This window comes from Capsicum annuum, chromosome 4 (assembly GCF_002878395.1).
Source record: "Capsicum annuum cultivar UCD-10X-F1 chromosome 4, UCD10Xv1.1, whole genome shotgun sequence".
NCBI lineage: Eukaryota > Viridiplantae > Streptophyta > Magnoliopsida > Solanales > Solanaceae > Capsicum > Capsicum annuum.
The window spans coordinates 927,397-950,829 of NC_061114.1; positions in this window are offsets into that span (position 1 = coordinate 927,397).

The window sequence follows — 23,433 nt, forward strand, 5'->3', positions numbered from 1 at the left end:
AACGGCGTGAATAGGCCATTTTCGGGCCAAATCGGTGTGTTATAGCCCATGGTTTTGAGGGTGGGATCGAGGGCCAAGCGTGATTTTGAGCGAAAATCGATCGGGCTGCCATAGAAAGGCTGGGGAGCGGCCTAGTATGGGACTTTGTGATTTTTTGGGTGGTTTGGGTGGTCAAACGGGCGAAACGGTGCGAACGAGCCATTTTCAGGACAAATCAGTATGCTATAGCCTATGGTTTTGGGTGTGGGCCTGGGGAACGAATGTGGTTTTGGCCGAAAATCGATCGGGTTGCCCTAGGGAGGCTGGGGAACGGCCTAGTGTATGCCTTTGTGATTTTCTGGGCGGTTTGGGTGGTCAAAAAGGCAAAACGATGCGAACAGGCCATTTTTGGGGTAAATCGGTGTGCTATAGCCCACGATTTTGGCTTGGGCCCAGGGGTCGGGCGTGATTTTGGATAAAAATCGATCGGGTTGCCCCAGGGAGGCTGTGGAGCAGCCTAGTGTGGGCCTTTGTGGTTTTTTGGGCGGTTTAGATCGTCAAACAGGCAAAACGACGCGAACGGGCTATTTTTGGGCAAAATCGGTGTGCGATAGCCCATGATTTTTGGGGTGGGCCTGGGGGCCGAGCGTGATTTAGGCGAAAAATTGACTGGCCTACCCCATGGAAGCTGGGGAGTGGCCTAGTGTATGCCTTTGTGGTTTTTGGGCGGTTTAGGTTGTCACACGGGCGAAACAACGCGAACGGACCATTTTCGAGCCAAATCGGTGTGCTATAGCTCACGGTTTTGGGGGTGCGCCCGGGGGTTGGGCATGACTTTGGTCAAAAATCGACCAGGCTTCCCTAGGGAGGCCGGGGAGCGGCCATGTATGGGCCTTTGTTGTGTTTTGGGCGGTTTGGGTCGCCAAACGGGCAAAATGACGTGAACTGACAATTTTCAAGCCAAATTGGTATGCTATAGCCCACGGTTTTCGGGGGTGGGCATAGGGATCGGGCGTGATTTTGATCGAAAATTGATCGGGCTGCCCAGGGATGCGGCCTAGTGTGGGCCTTTGTGTTTTTTTGGGCGGTTTGGGAGGTCAAATGGGCGAAACGGCGCGAACGAGCCATTTTCAGGTCAAATCGATGTGCTATAGCCCACGATTTTGGAGGTGGGCCTGGGGGACGGGCGTGTTTTTGGCTGAAAATCAATCGGGCTGCCCAGGGAGGTTGGGGAGTGGCCTAGTATAGGCTTTTGTGTTTTTTTGGGCAGTTTGAATGGTCAAATGGGCGAAACGGCGCAAACGGGCCATTTTCAGACCAAATCAGTGTGCTATAGCCCAAGATTTTAGGGTGGGCCTGGGGGCCGAGCGTGGTTTTGACCGAAAATTGATTGGGCTGCCTCAGGGAGGTTGGAGAGCGGCCTAGTGTGGGCCTTTATGTCTTTTTGGGCAATTTGGGTGGTCAAACAGGCGAAATGACCCGAACGGCCCATTTTTGGGCTAAATCGGTGTGCTATAGCCTACGGTTTTGGGGGTGGGCCTGGGGGTCAAGCGTAATTTTGATCGAAAATCGACCGGGCTACCACAGGGAGGTTGGGGAGCGGCCTAGTATGGGCCTTTATGGTTTTTTGGGCGATTTGGGTGGTCAAACGTGCGAAACGATGCGAACGGGCAATTTTTGGGCAAAATCGGTGTGCTATAGCCCACGGTTTTGGGTGTAGGCCCGGGGGACGGGTGTGGTTTTGGCCGAAAATCGATCGGGCTGCCTCAGGGAGTCTGGGGAGCGGCCTAGTGTATGCCTTTGTGCTTATTTGGGCGGTTTGGGTGGTCAAACGGGTGAAACGGCATGAACAGGCCATTTTTGGGCTGAATCGGTGAGCTATAACCTACGATTTTAGGGTTGGGCCTAGGGGTCGGCCATCATTTCTGCTAAAAATTGACCAGGCTGCTCCTGGAGGATGGGGAGCGGCCTAGTGTATGCCTTTGTGTTTTTTTGGGCGGTTTGGGTGGTCAAACGGGCGAAACGGCGCGAACAGGCCTTTTTGGCTAAATCGGTGTGCTATAGCTCACAGTTTTGGGGATTGGCAAGGGGGCCGAGCTTAATTTTGGCCAAAAATCAACCAGGCTGCCCAGGGAGGCTGGGGAGCGGCCTAGTATGGGCCTTTGTGGGTTTTTGGGCGATTTGGGTCGTTAAACGGGTGAAACAGCGTGAACGGACCATTTTTGGGCCAAATCGGTGTGCTATAGCCCATGGTATTTGGGGTGGGCACGAGGGTCGAGCGTGATTTTCTTCGAAAATATACCGGGTTGCCCCAAGGCTGCGGGGGAGCGACCTAGTGTGGGTGTTTGTGTTTTTTTGGATGGTCAAACGGGAAAAACGGCGCAAACGGACCATTTTCAGGCCAAATTGGAGTTCTATAGCCCACAGTTTTGGGGGTGGGCCTGGGGGCCGGGCGTGGTTTTGGCGAAAATCGATCAGGCTACCCTAGGGAGTCTGGAGAGCGGCCTAGTGTGGGCCTTTGTATTTTTTTGGGCGGTTTGGGTGGTCGAACAGGCGAAACAGAGCTAACGGGCCATTTTCAGACCTAATCACTGTACTATAGCCCATGTTTTTGGTGTGGGCAAGGGGACTGGGCTTGGTTTTTGCCAAAAATTGACCGGGATGCCTAGGGAGGCTGAGGAGCGGCCTAGTATGGGCCTTATGGTTTTTTTGGCGATTTGGGTGGTGAAACAGGCGAAATGACATGAACGGGCCATTTTGGGGCCAAATCGGTATGCTATAGCTTATGGTTTTGGGGGTGGGCTCGGGGGCCAGGCGTGATTTTTGCCAAAAATCAACCGGCCTTCCCCAGCGAGGCTGGAGAGCGGCCTAGTGTGGGCCTTTGTAGGGTTTTGGGCGATTTGGGTTATCAAACGAGCGAAATGGCGCGAACAGGCTATTTTGGGGCCAAATTTGTGTGCTATAGCCTACAGTTTTGGGGGTGGGCCTGGGGGACGGGCATGGTTTTGGTTAAAAATCGATCGGGCTGCCCCAGGGAGGCTGTTGAGCGTCCTAGTGTGGGCCTTTGTATTATTTTTGGTCAGTTTGAGTGGTCAAACGGGCGAAACAGCACGAACGGGCCATTTTTGGGCAAAGTCGATGTGATATAGCCTACTGTTTTAGGGGTGGGCGCGGGGTCCAGGCATAATTTTGGTCGAAAATGAATCGGGCTTCCCCAAAGAGGTTGAGGAGCGACCTAGTGTGGGCCTTAGTGGTTTTTTGGATGGTTTGGGAGGTCAAACGGGCGAAATAGAGCGAACGGACCATTTTCGTGCCAACTTAGTGTGCTATAACCCACTGTTTTGGGGATGGGCCTAGGGGCCTAGCGTGATTTTGATTGAAAATCGACCAGGCTGCCCCAGGGAGGCTGTGGAGCGGCCTAGTGTATGCCTTTGTGGTTTTTTGGGTGGTTTGGGTGGACAAACAGGCGAAACGACTCGAACGGGCCTTTTTTGGGCCAAATTGGTGTGCTTATAGCCCATGGTTTTGGGATGGGCTAGGGGTTCGGGCGTGATTTTCGCTGAAAATCGATCGGGCTGCCCAAGAGAGGCTAGAGAGCGGCCTAGTGGGGGACTTTGTGGTTTTTTAGGAGGATTGGGTGGTCAAAAGAGCGAAACAGCGTGAATGGGCCATTTTTGAGCCAAATCAGTATGCTATAGTCCACGGTTTGGGGGGTGGGCCCGAAGGTCGGGTGTAGTTTTGGCCAAAAATCTATCGGTCTACCATAGGGAGGCTGGAGAGCGGCCTAGTGTGGGCCTTTGTGATTTTTTGGGTGGTCTAACGGACGAAACGGTGTGAATGAAACATTTTTGGGCTAAATCAATGTGCTATAGCTTACGGTTTTGGGGGTGGGCCTTGGGGCCGGGAGTAATTTTGGCCAAAAATCGACCAGGCTGCCTAGGGAGGCTGGGAGTGGCCTAGTGTGGGATTTTATTATTTTTAGGGAGGTTTGGGTTGTCAAATGGGCGAAATAGCATGAACGGGCCATTTTTGGGCCAAATCGAAGTGCTATATCCCACGATTTTGGGGGTGGGCATGGGGGCCGAGCGTGATTTTGGTCGAAAATCAGCCGAGCTACCCAGGGATACAGGGGAGTGGCCTAGTATGGGCCTTTGTGGTTTTTTGGTCAGTTTGGTTGGTCAAACGGGCGAAATGGCGCGAACGGGCCTTTTTTTTGGCCAAATCTATGTGCTATAGCCCATGGTTTTGGGGGTGGGCTCGGGGGCTAGGCGTGATTTTGGTCAAAACTTTATCGGGCTTCCCAAGGGAGGCTGGGGAGCGATCTAGTGTGGGTATTTGTGGGCTTTTGGGCGATTTTGGTGGTCAAACGGGCAAAACGGCGCGAACGAGCCATTTTCAGGCCAAATCAGTGTGCTGTAGCCCACGGTTTTGGGGGTGACTCGGGCGTGATTTTTTTTTGAAAATCGACCTAGCTGCCTAAGGGAGGCTAGGGAGCGACCTAGTGTGGGCCTTTATGGTTTTTTGGGCGGTTTGGGTCGTTAATTGGGCAAACCAGCGTAAACGGGCCATTTTTGGGCCAAATAGGTGTGCTTTAGCCCATGATTTTAGGGGTGAGCTCGGGGTTCGGGCGTGATTTTGGCCAAAAATTGACCGGGCTGCCGGAAAGAGGCTGGAGAGTTTCGTAGTGTGAACCTTTATGGTTTTTTGGGCGGTTTGGGTTGTCGAACAGGCAAAATGGCGCGAGGAGCTATTTTTGGGTTAAATCGGTGTGCTAAAGCCAACAATTTTGTGGGTGGGCTCGGGAGTCCAGCTACCCTAGAGAGGCTGGAGAGTGGCCTAGTGTGGGCCTTTGTGGTTTTTTGGGAGGTTTAGGTCGTCAAACCGGTAAAACAATGTGAACGAGCTATTTTCGGGGTAAATCGGTGTGCTATAGCACGATTTTGGGGGATGGACCCAGGGGCCGGCGTGATTTTAGCCAAAATTCAATCGGGCTACCCATGGAGGCCGAGAAGCTTCCTAGTGTATGCCTTTGTGGTTTTTTGGGTGATTTGGGTGGTCAAACGGGCAAAACGACACGAACGAGCCATTTTTGGGGTAAATCGATGTGCTATAGCTCACGATTTTAAGGGTGGGCCCGGGGGCCGGGCTTGAATTTGGCAAAAAAATGACCAGGCTGCCCCAGGGGGGCTGGGGAGTGGCTTAGTATGGGCCTTTGTTTAGGCGGTTTGGGTGGTCAAATGGGGGAAACGGCCCGAACGGGCCATTTTTGGGCTAAATCGATGTGCTATAGCTCATAGTTTTTGGGGTGGGCCAGGATTGAATTTGGTCGAAAATGACCGGGCTGCCCCAGGGAGGCTGGGGAGCGGCCTGGTGTGGGTCTTTATTATTTTTAGGGCAGTTTGGGTCGTCAAATGGGCTAAACGGCGCGAACGGGCCATTTTTGGGCCAAATTGGTGAGCTATATCCCATGGTTTTGGGGGTGGGCCAAGGGGCCGAGCATTATTTTGACCGAAAATCAACCGGGCTACCTAGGGAGGCTGGGGAGCGACCTAGTGTGGGCCTTTATGTTTTTTTTTGGGTAGTCAAACGGGCTATTTTCACTCTAAATCGATATACTTTAGTCCACGATTTTGGGGGTGGGCCTGGGGAACGAGCATGGTTTTGCCCGAAAATCGATCGGACTTTCCAAGGGAGGCTGGGGAGCGGCCTAGTGTATGCCTTTGTGGTTTTTTGGGCGATTTGGATGGTCTAAAGGGAAAAACTGCGCGAACGGGCCATTTTCAGGCTAAATAGGTGTGCTATAGCCTACGGTTTTGGGGTGGGCTCGTGGTCAGGCGTGATTTTTGTTTAAAATTGATCGGGCTGCCCCAGGGAGGCTTGGGGGCAGCCTAGTATGGGCCTTTATGGTTTTTTTGAGTGGTTTAGGTAGTCAAATGGACAAAATGGTGTGAACAGGCCATTCGGGCCAAATCAGTGTGCTATAGCCTACGGTTTTGGGGGTGGACATGGGGGCAGGCGTTATTTTAGCCGAAAATCGACAGGGCTGTCCCATGGAAGCAGAAAAACGGCCTAGTATATGCCTTTGTGGGTTTTTTGGCAGTTTGGGAGGTCAAACGGGTGAAACAACGCGATTGAGCCATTTTTGGGCTAAATCGATGTACTATAGCTTATGGTTTTAAGGGTGGACCCGGGGGCAAGATGTTATTTTGGCCAAAAATTGACTAGGCTGCCCCTGGGAGGCTGGGGCGCAGCCTAGTGTGGGCCTTTGTGGCTTTTTGGGCGATTTGGGTGCTCAAACGAGCGAAACAACGTGAACGAGCAATTTTTGGACCAAATCGGTGTGCTATAGCCCACGGTTTTGGGGGTGGGCACGGGGGCACACCCGGGGGCCGGGTGTGGTTTTGGCCAATAATCGATCGAGTTGCCCAAGAAAGGCTGGAGAGTGGCCTAGTGTGGGCCTTTGTAGTTTTTGGGCGGTTCGGGTGGTCAAACAGGTGAAACAGCGGGAACGAGTCTTTTTTAGGCTAAGTCGGTGTACTATTGCCCACGATTTTGGGTGTGAGCCTGGGGGACGAGCGTTGTTTTGGGTGAAAATCCATAGGTCTTCCCCGGGGAGGCTGGGGAGCGTCTTAGTATATGCCTTTGTGATTTTTTGGGTGGTTTTGGTGGTCAAATGGGAAAATAGCACGAACGGGCCATTTTCTGGCCAAATCGGTGTGCTAAGGCCTACGATTTTGTGGGTGGGATCGGGGCTCGGGCATGATTTGGTCGAAAATCAATCTGTCTACCCCAGGGAAGTTAGGGGCGGCCTAGTGTGGGCCTTTATGGGTTTTTGGACGGTTAAGGTCGTCAAACGGGAAAAATGGAGCAAACGGGCCATTTTCAGACCAAATCGGTGTGCTATATCCCATGGTTTTGGGTGAGGACTCAAGATTCGGGCATTATTTTTTTTTGAAAATCGACCGGGCTGCCCCATGGAGGCTAGGGAACGGCTTAGTGTGGGCCTTTGTGGTTTTTTGAGCGGTTTGGGTGGTCAATTGGGTGAAACGGCACGAACGGACTACTTTTGGGCCAAATCGGTCTGCTATACCCCACGGTTTTAGGGGTGAGCCCGAGGGCTGGGCGTGATTTTGGCCTAAAATCTATCGAGCTGCCCCAGGGAGGCTAGGAGCGGCCTAATGTGGGCCTTTATGGTTTTTTTAGGCGGTTTGGGTGCTCAAATGGGTAAAACGGCATGACCTGGCCATTTTTTTGGCCAAATCGATATGCTATAGCCCACGATTTTTTGGTGGCCCTAGGGGTTGGGCGTGATTTTAGTCAAAAATCAACCGGGCTGCCTCAGGGAGGTTTGAGAGCCGCCTAGTGTGGGCCTTTGTATTTTTTTGGGCGGTTTGGGTGGTCAAACGAGTGAAACGGCGCGAACGGGCCATTTTTGGGCCAAATCAGTGTTCTATAGCCCATGATTTTATGGGTGGGCTCAAGGGGCGAGCGTGATTTTGCTTGAAAATCAATCGGGGTATCCCAGGATATTTGGAGAGCAGCCTAGTGTGGGCCTTTGTGTTCTTTCGAGCGGTTTGGGTGGTCAAACGGGCGAAACGGAACAAATGGGTCATTTTTGGGCCAAATTGATGTGTTGTAGCATACAGTTTTAGGTGTGGGCCCAGGGGACGGGCGTCATTTTGGCCCAAAATTGACTGGGCTGCCCTTGGGATGTTGGGGAGCAGCCTAGTGTATGTCTTTTTGTTTTCTTCGGATTGTTTGGGTGGTCAAACGGGCGAAACGGCACGAACGAGCTATTTTCGAGCCAAATCGATGTGCAATAGGCCATAATTTTGGGGTGGTCCCGAGGGTCGGGCGTGATTTTGGCTAAAAATTGATTAGTCTGCCCCAGGGAGACTGGGGAGTAACCTAGTGTGGGCCTATGTGATTTTTTGGGTGGTTTAGGTCGTCAAACGAGCAAAATGACAACGGGCCATTTTCGGGCCAAATCGGTGTGTTATAGCCCACATTTTTTAAGGTGGGCTAGGGAGCCGGGCGTGATTTTGGTCGAAAATTAACTGCGCTACCCCTATTAAGGCTGGAAAGAGGCCTAGTGTATGTCTTTGTGGTTTTTTTGGTGGTCAAACAGACGAAACAACGCGAATGGGCTATTTTCGGGCCAAATTGGTGTGTTGTAGCCCATGGCTTTGGGGGTGGGCCCATGGGTTAGGCATGATTTTGGATGAAAATCGATCGGGCAGGCCAGGGAGGCTGAGGAGCGGCCTAGTGTGGGCCTTTGTGTGCTTTTGGGCGGTTTTGGTGGTCAAACGGGTGAAACAGCACGAACGGGCCATCTTTGGGCTAAATTAATATGCTATAGCCCACGGTTTTAAGGTTAGGCCCGAGGGCCGGGTGTGGTTCTGGCTAAAAATTGATCGGGCTGTCCCAGGGAGGTTGGGGAGCGGCCTAGTGTGGGCCTTTGTGGTTTTTTGGGTGGTCAAACAGGCGAAACCGCACGGACGGACCATTTTCTGGCCAAATTGGTATGGTATATCCCCCGATTTTAGGAGTGGGCCCATGGGTCATGCGTGGTTTCTGATGAACATCATCCGAGCTACCCTAGGGAGGCGGGGAAATGACCTAGTATGGGCCTTAGTGGATTTTTGGGCGGTTTGGGTGGTCAAACGGGCAAAACGGCATAAACGGGCTATTTGCGGGTAAAATCAGTGTGCTATAGCCCACAATTTTAGGGGTGGGTCTGGGAGACGGGCATGGTTTTGGTCGAAGATCGACCGACCCACCCCAGAGTGGCTGGAGAGCGGCCTAGTGTGGTTCTTTTTGGTTTTTTAGGCGGTTTGGGTAGTCAAACGGGCAAAACAGTGCGGATGGGACATTTTTGTGCCAAATCAGTATGCTATAACCCACGGTTTTGGGGGTAGGCTAGGGGAACATGCGTGATTTTGGTCGAAAACCGACTGGGTTACCCCATTGAGGCCTGGGAGCGGCCTAGTGTATGCCTTTTTTATTTTTTAGGAGATTTGGGTGGTCAAACGGGTAAAACGGCACCAACGAACTATTTTTGGGCCAAATCGTTGTGTTATAACCCATGGTTTTGGAGATGGACCCATGGGCCGAGCGTGATTTTGGTCGAAAATTGATCGGGCTACCCTAGGGAGGTTGGGGAGCGTCCTAGTGTAGGCCTTTGTAGTTTTTTGGTAGTTTGGGTGATCAAACGGGTGAAACAGCGTGAACGGGCCATTTTCTTGCCAAATCGGTGTGCTATAGCCCACAGTAATAGGGGTGGGCCCTGGGGCTGGGCGTGAATTTGACCAAAAATCCACCGAGCTTCTGCAGGGAGGCTAGGGAGCGGCCTAGTGTGGGCCTTTTTTATTTTTTGGGCGGTTTGGGTGGTCAAAAGGGTGAAATGGCATGAACGAGCCATTTTCAGGCGAAATCGATATGCTATAGCCCACGGTTTTAAGGGTAGTCCCAATAGCCTGGCGTGGTTTTGGCCGAAAATTGATCGGGCTACCCCAGGGAAGTTGGGGAGCGGCATAGTGTGGGCTTTTGTGGTTTTTTGGGGAGTTTGGATGGTCAAACGGGCGAAACGGCGCGAACAGGCCATTTTTTGGCCAAATTGGTGTGCTATAGGCCATGATTTTGGGGGTTTGGGTCGTTAAACTGGTAAAACGGTGCGAATGGGCCATTTTCAGGCCAAATTGATGTGCTATAGCCCATGGTTTTGAGAGTGGGCCTGGGAGCCAGGCATTATTTTGGTCCAAAATCAACTAGGCTGCCCAGGGAGGTTGGAGAACGGCTTAGTGTTGGCTTTTGTGATTTTTTGGGCAGTTTGGGTGGTCAACCGGGCGAAATAGCACGAACGGGCTATTTTTTAAATAAACCGATGTGCTATACCCTACGATTTTGAAGGTGGCCCTTGGGGCGGGGCATGATTTTGGCCTTAAGTCGATCAGGTTGCCCCAGGAAGGCTGGGAGCAGACTAGTGTGGGCCTTTATGGTTTTTAGGCTGTTTGGGTGGTCAAACGGGTGAAACGGCGCGAACGAGATATTTTGGGGCCAAATTGGTGTGCTATAGCCCACGGTTTAAGGGTGGACCCGAGGGCCGATCATGGTTTTTGTCGATAATCAATCGGGCTTCCCCAGAGAGGTTGGAGAGCGGCCTAGTATGGGCCTTTGTGATATTTTGGGTGGTTTGGTTGGTGAAACTGGAGAAACGACGCAAACGGGCCATTTTTAGGCCAAATCGATTTGCTATAGCCTATGGTTTTGGAGGTGGGCCTGGGGTCGAGTGTGGTTTTGGCTGAAAATCAACCGGGGCTGCCTAGGGAGGCGGGGGAGTGGCCTAGTGTGGTCGAACAAGAAAAATGGTGCAGATGGGACATTTTCGTGCCAAATAAGCATGCTATACCCACGATTTTGGGGGTAGGCCAGGGGGCCGGGCGTGGTTTTACCAAAAATCGACCGGCCTGCCCCATTGAGGCTGGAGAGTGGCATAGTATATGCCTTTGTGATTTTTTGGGCGGTTTGGGTGGTCAAACGATCAAAACGGCGTGAACGGGCTATTTTTGGGCCAAATCGGTATGCTGTAGCCTACGATTTTAAGGGTAGGTCCGGGTCCGGGCCTGATTTTGGCCAAAGATCGACCGGGCCGCCCCAGGGAGGCTGAAGAGCGGCCTAGTATGGGGATTTTTGATTTTTGAGCGGTTTGGATTGTCAAATTGGCAAAACGGCGCGGACGAGACATTTTTGTGCCAAATCGGCATGCTATAGCCCACGATTTTGGGGGTAGGCTAGGGGGCCGTGCGTAATTTTGGCCGAAAATCGACTGGGTTTCCCCATTGAGGCTGGGAGCGGCCTAGTGTATACCTTTTTAGTTTTTTGGGTGGTTTGGGTGGTCAAACGGGCAAAATGGCACGAACAGAATATTTTTGGGCTAAATCGGTGTGCTATAGCCTACAGTTTTGGAGGTGGGCCTAGGGGTCGGGCGTGATTTTGGCCGAAAATCAACCGATCTGCCCCAGGGAGGTTGGGGAGCATCCTAGTGTGGGCCTTTGTGGGTTTTTGACGGTTTGGGTGGTCAAACGGGTGAAACAATGCGAACGGGCAATTTTCTTATCAAATCGGTGTGCTATAGCCCACGATATTAGGTTTGGATCGGGGAATGGGCGGGATTTTGGCCAAAAATTAACCGAGCTTGCCCAGGGAGGCTGGGGAGCGGCCTAGTGTGGTTCTTTATGATGTTTTAGGCGGTTTGGGTCGTCAAATGAGCAAAACAGCGCGAACATGCCATTTTTGGGCCAAATCAGGGTGCTATAGCCCATTTTTTGGGGGGTGGGCTCGGGGGTCGGGCGTTGTTTTGGTCAAAAATCAACCGAGATGCCCCAAGGAGGCTATAAGCAGCCTAGTTTGGGCCTTTGAGGTTTTTTGGGTGGTCAACCAGAACAAACGGTGCGAACGGGCTAAGTTTGGGCTAAATTGATTTGCTATAGCCTATGGTTTTGGCGGTAGGCCAGAGGACCAGGCATGGTTTTTGTCAAAAATTGATTGGGCTACCCCAGGGAGGCTGGAGAGTGGCATAGTATGGGCCTTGGTAGTTTTTAGGGCGGTTTGGATAGTTTAACGGTCGAAACGACGCGAACGGGCCATTTTTGAGCCAAATCAGTGTGCTTTAGCCCACGGTCTTGGATGTGGGCTCCGGGGTCCAGTGTGATTTTAGCCAAAAATTAATCGTGCTACCCCCAGGGAGGCTAGGGAGTGGCCTAGTGTGGGCCTTTATGTTTTTTGGGCGGTTTGGGTCGTCAAACAGGTAAAGTGCTATGAATGGGCCCTTTTTTGGCGTGGTTTTGGTCTATAATCAATCGGGCTTTCACGAGGAGGCTGTAGAGCGGCCTAGTATGGGCCTTTGTGATTTTTTGGGTGGTTTAGTTGGTCAAACGGGCGAAGTAGCACGAACAGGCCATTTTTGAGCCAAATCGGTGTGCTATAGTCCACTGTTTTGGGGGTCAATAAGGGGGCCAGGCGTGATTTTGGCCGAAAATCATCAGCCTGCCCCATTGAGGCTGGGTAGTGGCCTAGTATATGCTTTTGTGGTTTTTTGGGCGGTTTGGGTGGTCAGCAAAACGACACAATTATGTCATTTTTGGTCAAATCGGTGTGTTATAGCTCACAATTTTGGGCTGAGCTTGGGTGCCTGGCATGATTTTGGTCGAAAATCGACAAGGCTGCCCTAGGGAGGCTGGGGAGCGTCCAAGTGTGGGTCTTTGTGGTTTTGGGCGGTTTGGGTTGTCAAACGGGCGAAACGGCGCAAACGGGCCATTTTCGGGCACACGGTTTTGGAGATGGGCACGAGGGTTGGGCATGATTTTGGGTAAAAATTGATCGGTATGCTCCAAGGATGCGAGAGAGCAGTCTAGTGTGGGCCTTTATGTTTTTTTGGGCGGTTTGTGTGGTCAAACGGTTGAAACGGCGCGAACGGGCCGTTTTCAGGCCAAATCGGTGTTCTATAGCCCACGGTTTTAGGGGTGGGCCTTGTTTTGGCAAAAAATCGACCGGGCTGCCCCATGGAGGCTAGGAAATAGACTAGTGTGGGTCTTTGTAGTTTTATGGGCAGTTTGGGTGGTCAAACGTGTGAAATGGCATGAACCAACCTTTTTCGGGCCAAATCGCTATGCATAGCCCACAGGTTTTAGGGTGGGCCCGAGAGTCGGGCGTGATTTTGGCTAAAAATTGATCGAGCTGCCCCGGGGAGGCTGGGGAGCGGCCTAATGTGGACCTTTGTGATTTTTTGGGTGGTTTGGGTGGTCAAACGGGCGAAATGGCATGAACGGTCCATTTTCAGCCCAAATCGGTATGCTATAGCCTACGATTTTGTGGGTGGACTCAGGGCTCGAGCATGATTTGGTCAAAAATTAATCTGACTTTCCCAGGGAAGTTGGGGGGCGGCCTAGTGTTGGTCTTTATTGTTTTTTGGGCGGTTAAGGTCTTCAAACTGGCAAAACGGAGCAAACGGGCCATTTTCAGGCCAAATTGGTGTGCTATTTCCTATGGTTTTGGGATAAGGCCTGGGAGTCAGGCATTATTTTGGTCGAAAATCGATCAGACTTCCCCAGTGAGGCTAGGGAGTGGCCTAGTGTGGGCCTTTATGGTTTTTTTGGCGGTTTGGGTGGTCAACTGGGCGAAACAGCACGAACAGACTATTTTTGGGCCAAATCGGTCTGCTATACCCAACGAATTTGGGGGTGAGCCCGAGGGCTGGGCGTGATTTTGGCCAAAAATCGATCGGGCTACCCCAGGGAGGGTAGGAGCAGCCTAGTGTGGGCCTTTATGGTTTTTTGGGTGGTTTGGGTGCTCAAATGGGCAAAACGACGTGAACGGGCCATTTTTAGGCCAACTCTATGTGCTATAGCCCACGGTTTTGTGGTGGGCTCGGGGGCTGGGTGTGATTTTGGTTGAAAATCAACTAGGCTGCCCTAGGGAGGCTGGAGAGCGGCCTAGTGTGGGCCTTTGTGTTTTTTGGGGCGATTTTGGTGGTGAAACGGTGTGACTGGGCCATTTTTGGCCCAAATCAGTGTTCTATAGCCCATAATTTTGGGGGTGGGTTCGGGGGCGAGCGTGATTTTGATCAAAAATCGATCAGGCTACCCCAGGATGGATGGGGAGCGACCTAGTGTGGACCTTTGTGGTTTTCGGGCAGTTTGGGTGGTCAAACGAGCTAAACAGAGCAAATGGGCCATTTTTAGGCCAAATTGATTTACTATACCCTACAGTTTTTGGTGTGGGCCCGGGGGACAGGCGTCGTTTTGGTCCAAAATTGATCGGGCTGCCCTTGGGATTCTAGGGAGCAGCCCAGTGTATGTCTTTGTGTTTTTTTGGGCTGTTTGGGTGGTCAAACGAGCAAAATGGCGCGAACGAGCTATTTTTGAGTCAAATCGGTGTGCAATAGGCCATGATTTTGGGGTTGTCCAGGGAGCCGGGCGTGATTTTGGCCGAAAATCGATCGAGCTGCCCTCATTAAGGCTAGAGAGAGGCCTAATGTTTATCTTTGTGGTTTTTTGGGTGGTCAAACGGGCAAAACGATGTGAATGGGCCATTTTTGGGCCAAATTGGTGTGTTGTAGCCCACGGCTTTGGGGGTGGGCCTCTGGTCCGGGCATTATTTTGGCTGAAAATCGATCGGGCTGGCCAAGAAAGCTGGGGAGCGGCCTAGTGTAGGCCTTTGTCTGTTTTGGGGTGGTTTGGGTGGTCAAACGGGCGAAATGGCATGAACGGGCCATTTTTGGGCCAAATCAATATGCTATAGCCCAGATTTTAAGGGTAGGCCTGAGGGCCGGGTGTGGTTTTGGCCAAAAATTGACCGGGCTGCCCTAGGGAGGCTGGGTAGCGTCCTAGTATGGGCTTTTGTGTTTTTTTGGCTATTTATATCTTCAAACGGATGAAACGATGCGAACGAGCCATTTTTGGGCCAATTGGTGTGCTATAGTCCACGATTTTGGGGGTGGGCCCAGGAGCCGGGGCATGATTTTGGCCGAAAATCAATCGGGCTGCCCCATGGAGGCTGGGGAGCGGCCTAGTGTATGCCTTTGTGGTTTTTTGGGCGATTTGGGTGGTCAAACGGGCGAAACGGGGTGAATGGCCAATTTTCGGACCAAATCGGTGTGCTATAGCCCACGGTTTTGGTAGTGGGATCAGTGGCTGGGTGCGGTTTTGGCCAAGAATCGACCAAGCAGCCCTAGGGAGGCTGGGGAACGGCCTAGTATGGGGGGGGGGGGGGGGAAACGACGCCAACGGGTCACTTTTGGACCAAATCGGTGTGCTATATTCCAAAGTTTCAGGGGTGGGCGAGGGGTCTGGGCGTAATTTTGGCCGAAAATCGATCGGGCTACCCTGGGGGCCAGGCGTGGTTTTTTCTGATAATCGATCGGGATGCCCCTAGGAGGCGAGGGAGCGGCCTAGTGTGGGCCTTTATGGTTTTTTGGGTGGTTTGGGTGGTCAAACGGTTCAAACGGTCCATTTTTTGGCCAAATAGGTGTGCCATAGCCCAAGGTTTTGGGGGTGGACCTGGAGGTCGGGCATAGTTTAGGACAAAAATCGACCGGGCTCCCTCAAGGAGGCTGGAGAGCCATCTAGTGTGGGCCTTTATTGTTTTTTGGGCGATTTGGGTGGTCAAACGGGCGAAACGGCATGAACGGGCCATTTTTGACCAAATCGGTGAGCTATATCCCATGGTTTTGGGGGTGGACTAAGGGGCCGAGCGTGATTTTGACCAAAAATTGATCGGGCTACCCAGGGAGGATAGGAAGCAACTTAGTGTGGACCTTTGTGTTTTTTTGGGTAGTTTGGGTAGTCAAACGGCCGAAACAGTGTGAATCGGCTATTTTCAGGCCAAATCAGTATGCTTTAGCCCACGATTTTAGGGGTAGTTCCGGGTAACGAGCATGGTTTTAGTTGAAAATCGATCGGACTGCCCAAGGAAGGCTGGGGAGCGGCCTAGTGTATGCCTTTGTGGTTGTTTGGGCAGTTTGGGTGGTCAAAAGGGTAAAATTGCGCGAACGGGCCATTTTCAGGCCAAATAGGTGTGCTGCCCACAGTTTTGGAGATGGGCCTGGGGGCAGGCATGATTTTGGCCGAAAATCGACTAGGCTGTCCCATGGAGGCAGTGGAGCGGCCTAGTGTATGCCTTTGTGGTTTTTTGGGTAGTTTGGGAGGTCAAACAGGCAAAACGGTGCGATTGAGCCATTTTCGGGCCAAATCGATGTACTATAGCTTGCGGTTTTGGGGGTAGGCCCGGGGGCCAAGCGTTATTTTAGCCGAAAATTGACCAGGCGTCCCCTGGGAGGCTGGGGCGCAGCCTAGTGTGGGCCTTTGTGGTTTTTAGGCGGTTTGGGTGGTCAAACAGGCCAAACGGTGTGAACGGTTCATTTTTTGGCCAAATCGGTGTGTTATTTGCCCACAGTGTTATGTGTGGTCCCAGTGGTCGGGTGTGATTTTTGCCAAAAATCAATCGGGCTGCCCCTGGGAGGCTGGGGAGCGGCCTAGTGTGGGCCTTTGTTATTTTTTGGGCGGTTTGGGTGGTCAAATGTGTAAAACGGCGCGAACGGGCCATTTTTGGGCTAAATCGATGTTCTATAGCTCACGGTTTTGGGGGTGGACCTGGGAGTTGGGCGTGATTTTGGCCGAAAAGTAATCGGGCCGCCCTAGGAAGGCTAGGGAGCGGCCTAGTGGAGGCCTTTGTGGTTTTTTGGGTGGTTTGGGTCATCAAACGGCGCGAATGGGCAATTTTGGGGCTAAATCGATTTGCTATAGCCCACGATTTTAGGAGTGGGTTCGGGGGCCGGGCGTGATTTTTGCTGAAAATCGACCGAGCTGCCCCAGGGAGGCTGGTGAGCAGTTCGGGTGGTCAAACGGGTAAAACGATGTAAACGAGCGATTTTTGGGCTAAATTAGTGTGCTATAGCTCACAATTTTGGGGTGGGCCCGGGGGCCGGGTGCTATTTTTGCCAATAATAGATCGGGTTGCCCAATGGAGGATGGAGAGCAGCCTAGTGTGGGCCTTTGTAGTTTTTTGGGCGATTCGGGTGGTCAAACCTGTGAAACGGCGAGAACGAATCATTTTCAAGCAAAGTCGGTGTGCTATAGCCCACGGTTTTGGGTGTGGGCCTGGGGGACGGGCATTGTTTTGGGCAAAAATCAATAGGGCTGCCCCAGGGAGGCTGGGGAGTGTTCTAGTGTATGCCTTTGTGATTTTTTGGGCGGTTTGGGTGGTCAAATGGGTGAAATGGCGCAAACGGGCCATTTTCAGCCCAAATCAGTGAGCTATAGCCTATGATTTTATGGGTGGGCTCGGAGTTCGGGAGTGATTTGGTCTAAAATTAATCTGTCTGCCCTAGGGAAGCTGGGGGGCGGCCTAGTGTAGGCCTTTATGATTTTTTGGGCGGTTAAGGTCTTCAAACGGACAAAATCGAGCTAACGGGCCATTTTTAGGCCAAATCGGTGAGCTATATCCTATGGTTTTGGGAGAATGCCCGAGAGACGGGCATTATTTTTGTAAAAAATCGATCGGACTGCCCCAGGGAGGCTAGGGAGCAGCCTAGTGTGGGCCTTTGTTATTTTTTGGGCGGTTTGGGTGGTCAACTAGGCGAAACGGTGCGAACAGACTATTTTTAGGCCAAATCGGTCTGCTATACCCCACGATTTTGGGGGTGAGCCCGAGGGGTGTGCGTGATTTTGGCAAAAAATCAATCGGGCTGCTCCAGGGAGGGTAGGAGTAGCCTAGTGTGGGCCTTTATGATTTTTTGGGCGGTTTGGGTGCTCAAATGGGATTAACGGCGTGAACGGGCCATTTTTAGGCCAAATCGATGTGCTGCCCACAATTTTGCGGTGGGCTTGGGGGCTGGGCGTGATTTTGGTTGAAAATCAACTGGGCTGCCCCAGGGAGGCTGGAGAGCGGCCTAGTGTGGGCCTTTGTGTTTTCTGGGTGGTCAAATGGGTGAAACGGTGTGAACGAGTCATTTTTGGCCCAAATCAGTGTTCTATAGCCCATGATTTTAGGGGTGGGCTCAGGGGGCGAGCGTGATTTTGATCAAAAATCGATATGGCTGCCCAGGATGGCTGGGGAGCGGCCTAGTGTGGGCCTTTGTGGTTTTCGGGTGGTTTGGGTGGTCAAACGGGCTAAACGGAGCAAACGGACCATTTTTGGGCCAAATTGATGTACTATAGCCTATAATTTTGGGTGTGGGACCGGGGGACGGGCTTCGTTTTGGTCCAAATTTGACCAGGCTGCCCTTTGGATGCTAGGGAGTAGCCTAGTATATGTCTTTGTGGTTTTTTGGGCTGTTTGGGTGGTCAAACGAGCGAAACGGCGCGAACTAGCTATTTTTGAGTCAAATCGGTTTGTAATAGGCCACGATTTTGGGGTAGGCCCAAGGGTCGAGCATGATTTTGGCTGAATATCGACTGGTCTGCCCTAGGGAGGCTGGGGAGCAGCCTAGTGTGGGCCTATGTGATTTTTTGGGTAGTTTAGGTAGTCAAACGGGCAAAATGGCAAAGAGTCATTTTCGGGCCAAATCGGTGTGTTATAGCCCAAGTTTTTTACGGTGGGCCAGGGAGCCGAGCGTGATTTTGGCCGAAAATCGATCGGACAGCCCCCATTAAGGCTGGAGAGAGGCCTAGTGTATGTCTTTATGGTTTTTTGGGTGGTCAAATGGGCGAAACGATATGAATGGGCCATTTTCGAGCCAAATTGGTGTGTTGTAGCCCACGGCTTTGGGGGTGGGCCTGTGGAACGGGAATGATTTTGGATGAAAATCGACCGGGCTAGCCAGGGAAGCTGGGGAGCGGCGTAGTGTGAGCCTTTGTGTGTTTTTGGGTGGTTTGAGCGGTCAAACGGAGCGAACGGGCCATTTTTGGGCCAAATCAATATGCTATAGCCCACGGTTTTAGGGATAGGCTCGAGGGCTGGGTGTGGTTTTGGCCAAAAATTGATCGGGCTGCCCCTGGGAGGCTGGAGAGCAGCCTAGTATGGGCCTTTGTGGTTTTTTGGGCGGTTTGGGTGGTCAAACAGGCGAAACGGCACGAACGGGCCATTTTCTAGCCAAATCGGTGTGCTATAACCCACGATTTTAGGGGTGGTCCCTGGGGCCGGGTATGATTTTTTCTAAAAATTAACCGGCTTCCCTAGGAAGGCTGGAGAGCGGCCTAGTGTGGGCCTTTTTTTTAGCGGATTGGGTGGTCAAACAGGCGAAACGACGTAAACGGGCCATTTTCATGCTAAATCGGTGTGCTATAGCTACGGTTTTGGGGGTAGGCCCAAGGGTCGGGCGTTATATTGGCCGAAAATCAATCGGGCTGCCAGGGAGGGTGGGGAGCGGACAAGTGTTAGCCTTTGTGGTTTTTGGGTAAGTTTGGGTCGTCAAACAGGCAAAATGGCATGAAGGGCCATTTTCGAGCCAAATCGGTATGCTATAGCCCATGGTTTTGGGAGTGGGCCCGAGGGTCGAGCGTTATTTTGGCCAAAAATCAACTGGGCTGCCAAGGGAGGCTGTGGAGCGGCCTAGTGTGGGCCTGTGTGGTTTTTTGGGTGGTTTGAGTGGTCAACCGGGCGAAACGGTGTGAACGGGCCATTTTTAGGTTAAATCGGTGTGGTATATCCCATGATTTTGGGGTGGGCCCATGGGTCATGCATGATTTGGGATGAAAATCATCCGAGCTGCCTCAGGGAGGCGGGGGAACGGCCCTAGTATGGGCCTTGGTGGTTTTCTGGGCGGTTTGGGTGGTCAAATGGGCAAAACGGCGTGAACGGGCTATTTGCGAGCTAAATTAGTATGCTATAGCCATCGATTTTAGGGATGGGTCTAGGGGCCGGGCATGATTTTGGTCGAAGATCGACCGAGCCTCCCCAGGGAGGCTGGAGAGCAGCCTAGTATGGTCCTTTTTGATTTTTTGGGCGGTTTAGGTAGTCAAACGAGCAAATCGGCGTGGACGGGGTATTTTCATGCCAAATCAGCATACTATAGCCCACGGTTTTGGGAATAGGCTAGGGGGCCGTGCGTGATTTTGGTTGAAAATCAACTAAGTTAGCCCATTAAGGTTAGGGGATGCCTAGTGTATGCCTTTTTTATTTTTTGGGCGGTCAAACGGTCAAAACGGCACGAACGGACCAATTTTGTGCCAAATCAGCATACTATAGCCCACGATTTTGGGGATAGGCTAGGGGGCCGTGCGTGATTTTGGTTGAAAATCGACTAAGGTAGCCCATTAAGGCTTAGGGGATGCCTAGTGTATGCCTTTTTTTATTTTTTGGGCGGTCAAACGGGCAAAACGGCACGAACAGACCAATTTTGGGCCAAATCGATATCCTATAGCCCATGGTTTTGGAGGTCGGCCTAGAGGCCAGGCGTGATTTTGGCAAAAAATAGATCAGGCTGCCCCAGGGAGGTTGGGGAGCGTCCTAGTGTAGGCCTTTGTGTGTTTTTGGCAGTTTGGGTGGTCAAACGGGTGAAACAGCACTAACGGGCCATTTTTTTGCCAAATCGGTGTGCTATAGCCCACAGTAATAGGGGTAGGCCCTGGGGCTGGGCGTGATTTTGACCCAAAATCGATCGAGCTTCCCCAGGGAGGCTGGGGAGTGGCCTAGTATGGTTCTTTTTCATTTTTTGGGCAGTTTGGGTGGTCAAACGGGCGAAATGGCGTGAACGGGCTATTTTGGGGCAAAATCGATGTGCTATAGCCCACGGTTTTAGGGGTAGGACCAAAATCCTTGCGTGATTTTGGCCGAAAATCGACTGGGCTACCCCAGAAAGGCCGGGGAGCGACCTAGTGTGGGCTTTTATGGTTTTTTTGGGGGTTTGGATGCTCAAACGGGCGAAACGGCGCAAACAAGCTATTTTCTGCCAAAATCGGTGTGCTATAGCCAATGATTTTGGGGGTGGTCCCAGGTTCCGATCGTGATTTTGGCCGAAAATCAATCGGGCTGCGCCAGGGAGGATGGAGAGCAGCCTTGTGCAGTCCTTTGTGGTTTTTTGCGTGGTTTGGGTGGTCAAACAAGCGAAACGGCACGAACGAGCCATTTTCAGGCTAAATCGATATGCTATAGGCCACGGTTTTGGGGGTAGGCCCGAGGGACGTGCGTGGTTTTTGCTAAAAATCGATCGGGCTACGCCAAGGAGGCTGGGGAGAGGCCTAGTGTAGGCCTTTGCATTTTTTCGGGTTGTTTGGGTGGTCAAACTTGCGAAACGGTGCGAACGAGCCATTTTCTGGCCAATCGATTGCTCTAGCCCACGATTTTGGGGGTGGGCCCGGGGTCGGACGTGATTTTGGCCAAAAATTGAGTCGGCTGCCCCTGGGAGGCTGTGGAGCGGCCTAGTATGGGCCTTTTTTGTTTTTTAAGCGGTTTGGGTGGTCAAACGGGCGAAATGGCGCGAACGGGCTATTTTCGGGCCAAATCGATGTGTTATAGCCTATGGTTTTGGGGGTGGGCCCGGGGTCGGGTGTGATTTAGGCCAAAAATCAATCGGGCTTCCCTGAAGGAGGCTGGAGAGCGGCCTAGTGTGGGCCTTTATGTTTTTTGGGCGGTTTAGGTCGTCAAACGGGCAAAATGGTGCGAATGGGCCATTTTTGGGCCAAATCGGTATGCTATAGCCCATGGTTTTGGGACTGGACCTGGGAGCCGGGCATTATTTTGGTTGAAAATCGACTAGGCTGCCCCAGGGAGGCTGGAGAGTGGCTTAGTGTGGGCCTTTATGGTTTTTTGGGCGGTTTGGATGGTCAACCGGGCGAAACGGCGCGAACGGACTATTTTTTAGGCAAAATGGTGTGCTATGCCCTACGATTTCTAAGGTGGGCCCAGGGGCCGGGCTTGATTTTGGCCTAAAATCGATCGGGCTGCCCCAAGGAGGCTGGGAGCGGACTAGTGTGGGCCTTTATTGTTGTTTGGGCGGTTTGGGTGGTCAAACGGGCAAAACGGCACAAACCGACTATTTTGAGGCCTAATCGGTGTGCTATAGCCCACGGTTTTAGGGTGGGCCCGTGGGCCGGGCGTGCTTTTGGTCAATAATCAATCGGGCTTCTCCAGGGAGGCTGAAGAGCGACCTAGTGTGGGCCTTTATGATTTTTTGGGTGGTTTGGTTAGTCAAATGGTGGAAACGGCGCGAACGGGCCATTTTTGGGTTAAATAGGTTTTCTATAGCGTATGATTTTAGAGGTGGGCCCAGGGCCGGGTGAGGTTTTGGCCGAAAATCGACCGAGCCGCTCCAGAAAGGCTAGAGAGCGGCCTAATATGGGCATTTTTGGATTTTGTGTGGTTTAGGTGGTAAAACGGGCAAAACGGCGCGGACGTGACATTTTCGTGCCAAGTCAGTATGTTATAGCCCACGGTTTTGGGGCTAGGCCAGGGGGCTGGGCGCGGTTTTACCAAAAATCAACCGGCCTGCCCCATTGAGGCTGGAGAGCGACATAGTATTTGCCTTTGTGGTTTTTGGGCAGTTTGGGTGGTCAAACGGGCAAAACGGCGTGAACGGGCCATTTTCGAGCTAAATGAGTGTGCTATAGCCTACGATTTTAGGGGTGGATCCGGGGGCCGGACGTGATTTTGGACGAAGATCAACCGGGCCACCCCAGGGAGGCTGGAGAGCGGCCTAGTATGGGCCTTTTTAGTTTTTGGGCGGTTTAGGTGGTTAAACAGGCAAAATGGCGCGGACGGGACATTTTCATGCCAAATTAGCATGCTATAGCCCACGATTTTGGGGGTAGGCTAGGGGGTTGTGCGTGATTTTGGCCGAATATCGACTGGGTTGCCCCATTGAGGATGGAGAGCGGCCTAGTGTATGCATTTTTGGTTTTTTGGGTGGTCAAACAGCCAAAATGGCACGAATAGACCATTTTCTAGCCTAATCGGTGTGCTATAGCCCACGGTTTTTGGGGTGGGCCTAGGGGTCGGGCGTATTTTTGCTGAAAATCAATCAGGCTGCCCCAGGGAGGCTAGGGAGTGTCCTAGTGTGGGCCTTTATGGGTTTTTGATAGTTTGGATGGTCAAACGGGTGAAACAACGCGAACGAGGAAATTTCTTGTCAAATCGGTGTGCTATAACCCATGATTTTAGGGGTGGGCCCGGTGGATGGGCGGGATTTTGGCCGAAAATCAACCGGGCTTCCCCAGAGAGGCTGGGGAACAGCCTAGTGTGGGCCTTTATGATTTTTTAGGCGGTTTGGGTCGTCAAATGGGAAAAACAACGTGAACGGGCCATTTTCGGTACAAATCGGTATGCTATAGCCTACGGTTTTAAGGGTGAGCCTAGGGGCGGGCGGGAATTATGCGAAAAATCGATCGGGCTTCCCCAGGGAGATTGGGGAACAGCCTTTTGTAGGCCTTTGTGTTTTTTTGGGCGTTTTGGATGGTCAAACGGGCGAAACAGCATGAACGGACCATTCTGAGCCAAGTTAATGTGCTATAGCACACTGTTTTGGGGGTGGGCCCGGGTGCCGAGCGTGATTTTGGCCGAAAATTGATCGGGCTGCCCCAGGGAGGTAGGGGAGCAGCTTAGTGTGGGCCTTTATGGTTTTTTGGGCGGTTTGGGTGGTCAAACTGGCGAAATGGCGCGAACGAACAATTTTTGGGCCAAATAAGTGTGCTATAGCCCATCGTTTTGGGGGTGGGCCTGGGGACCGGGCGTGATTTAGGTCGAAAATCTACCGGGCTAACCCAGAGAAGCAAGGGACACGCTTAGTGTAGGCCTTTGTGGTTATTTGGGCGGTTTTGGTGGTAAAACTTCCAAAACGGCGCAAACGGGCAATTTTTGGGCTTAATCAGTGTGCTATAGCCTACGGTTTTAGAAGTGGGCCAGAGTACCGTGCGTGGTTTCTGCCAAAAATCAATCGGGCTGTCCAGGAGGGCTGTGGAGCGGCCTAGTGTTGGCTTTTCTGGGTTTTAGGGCAATTTGGGTGGTCAAACGGGCGAAACGGCA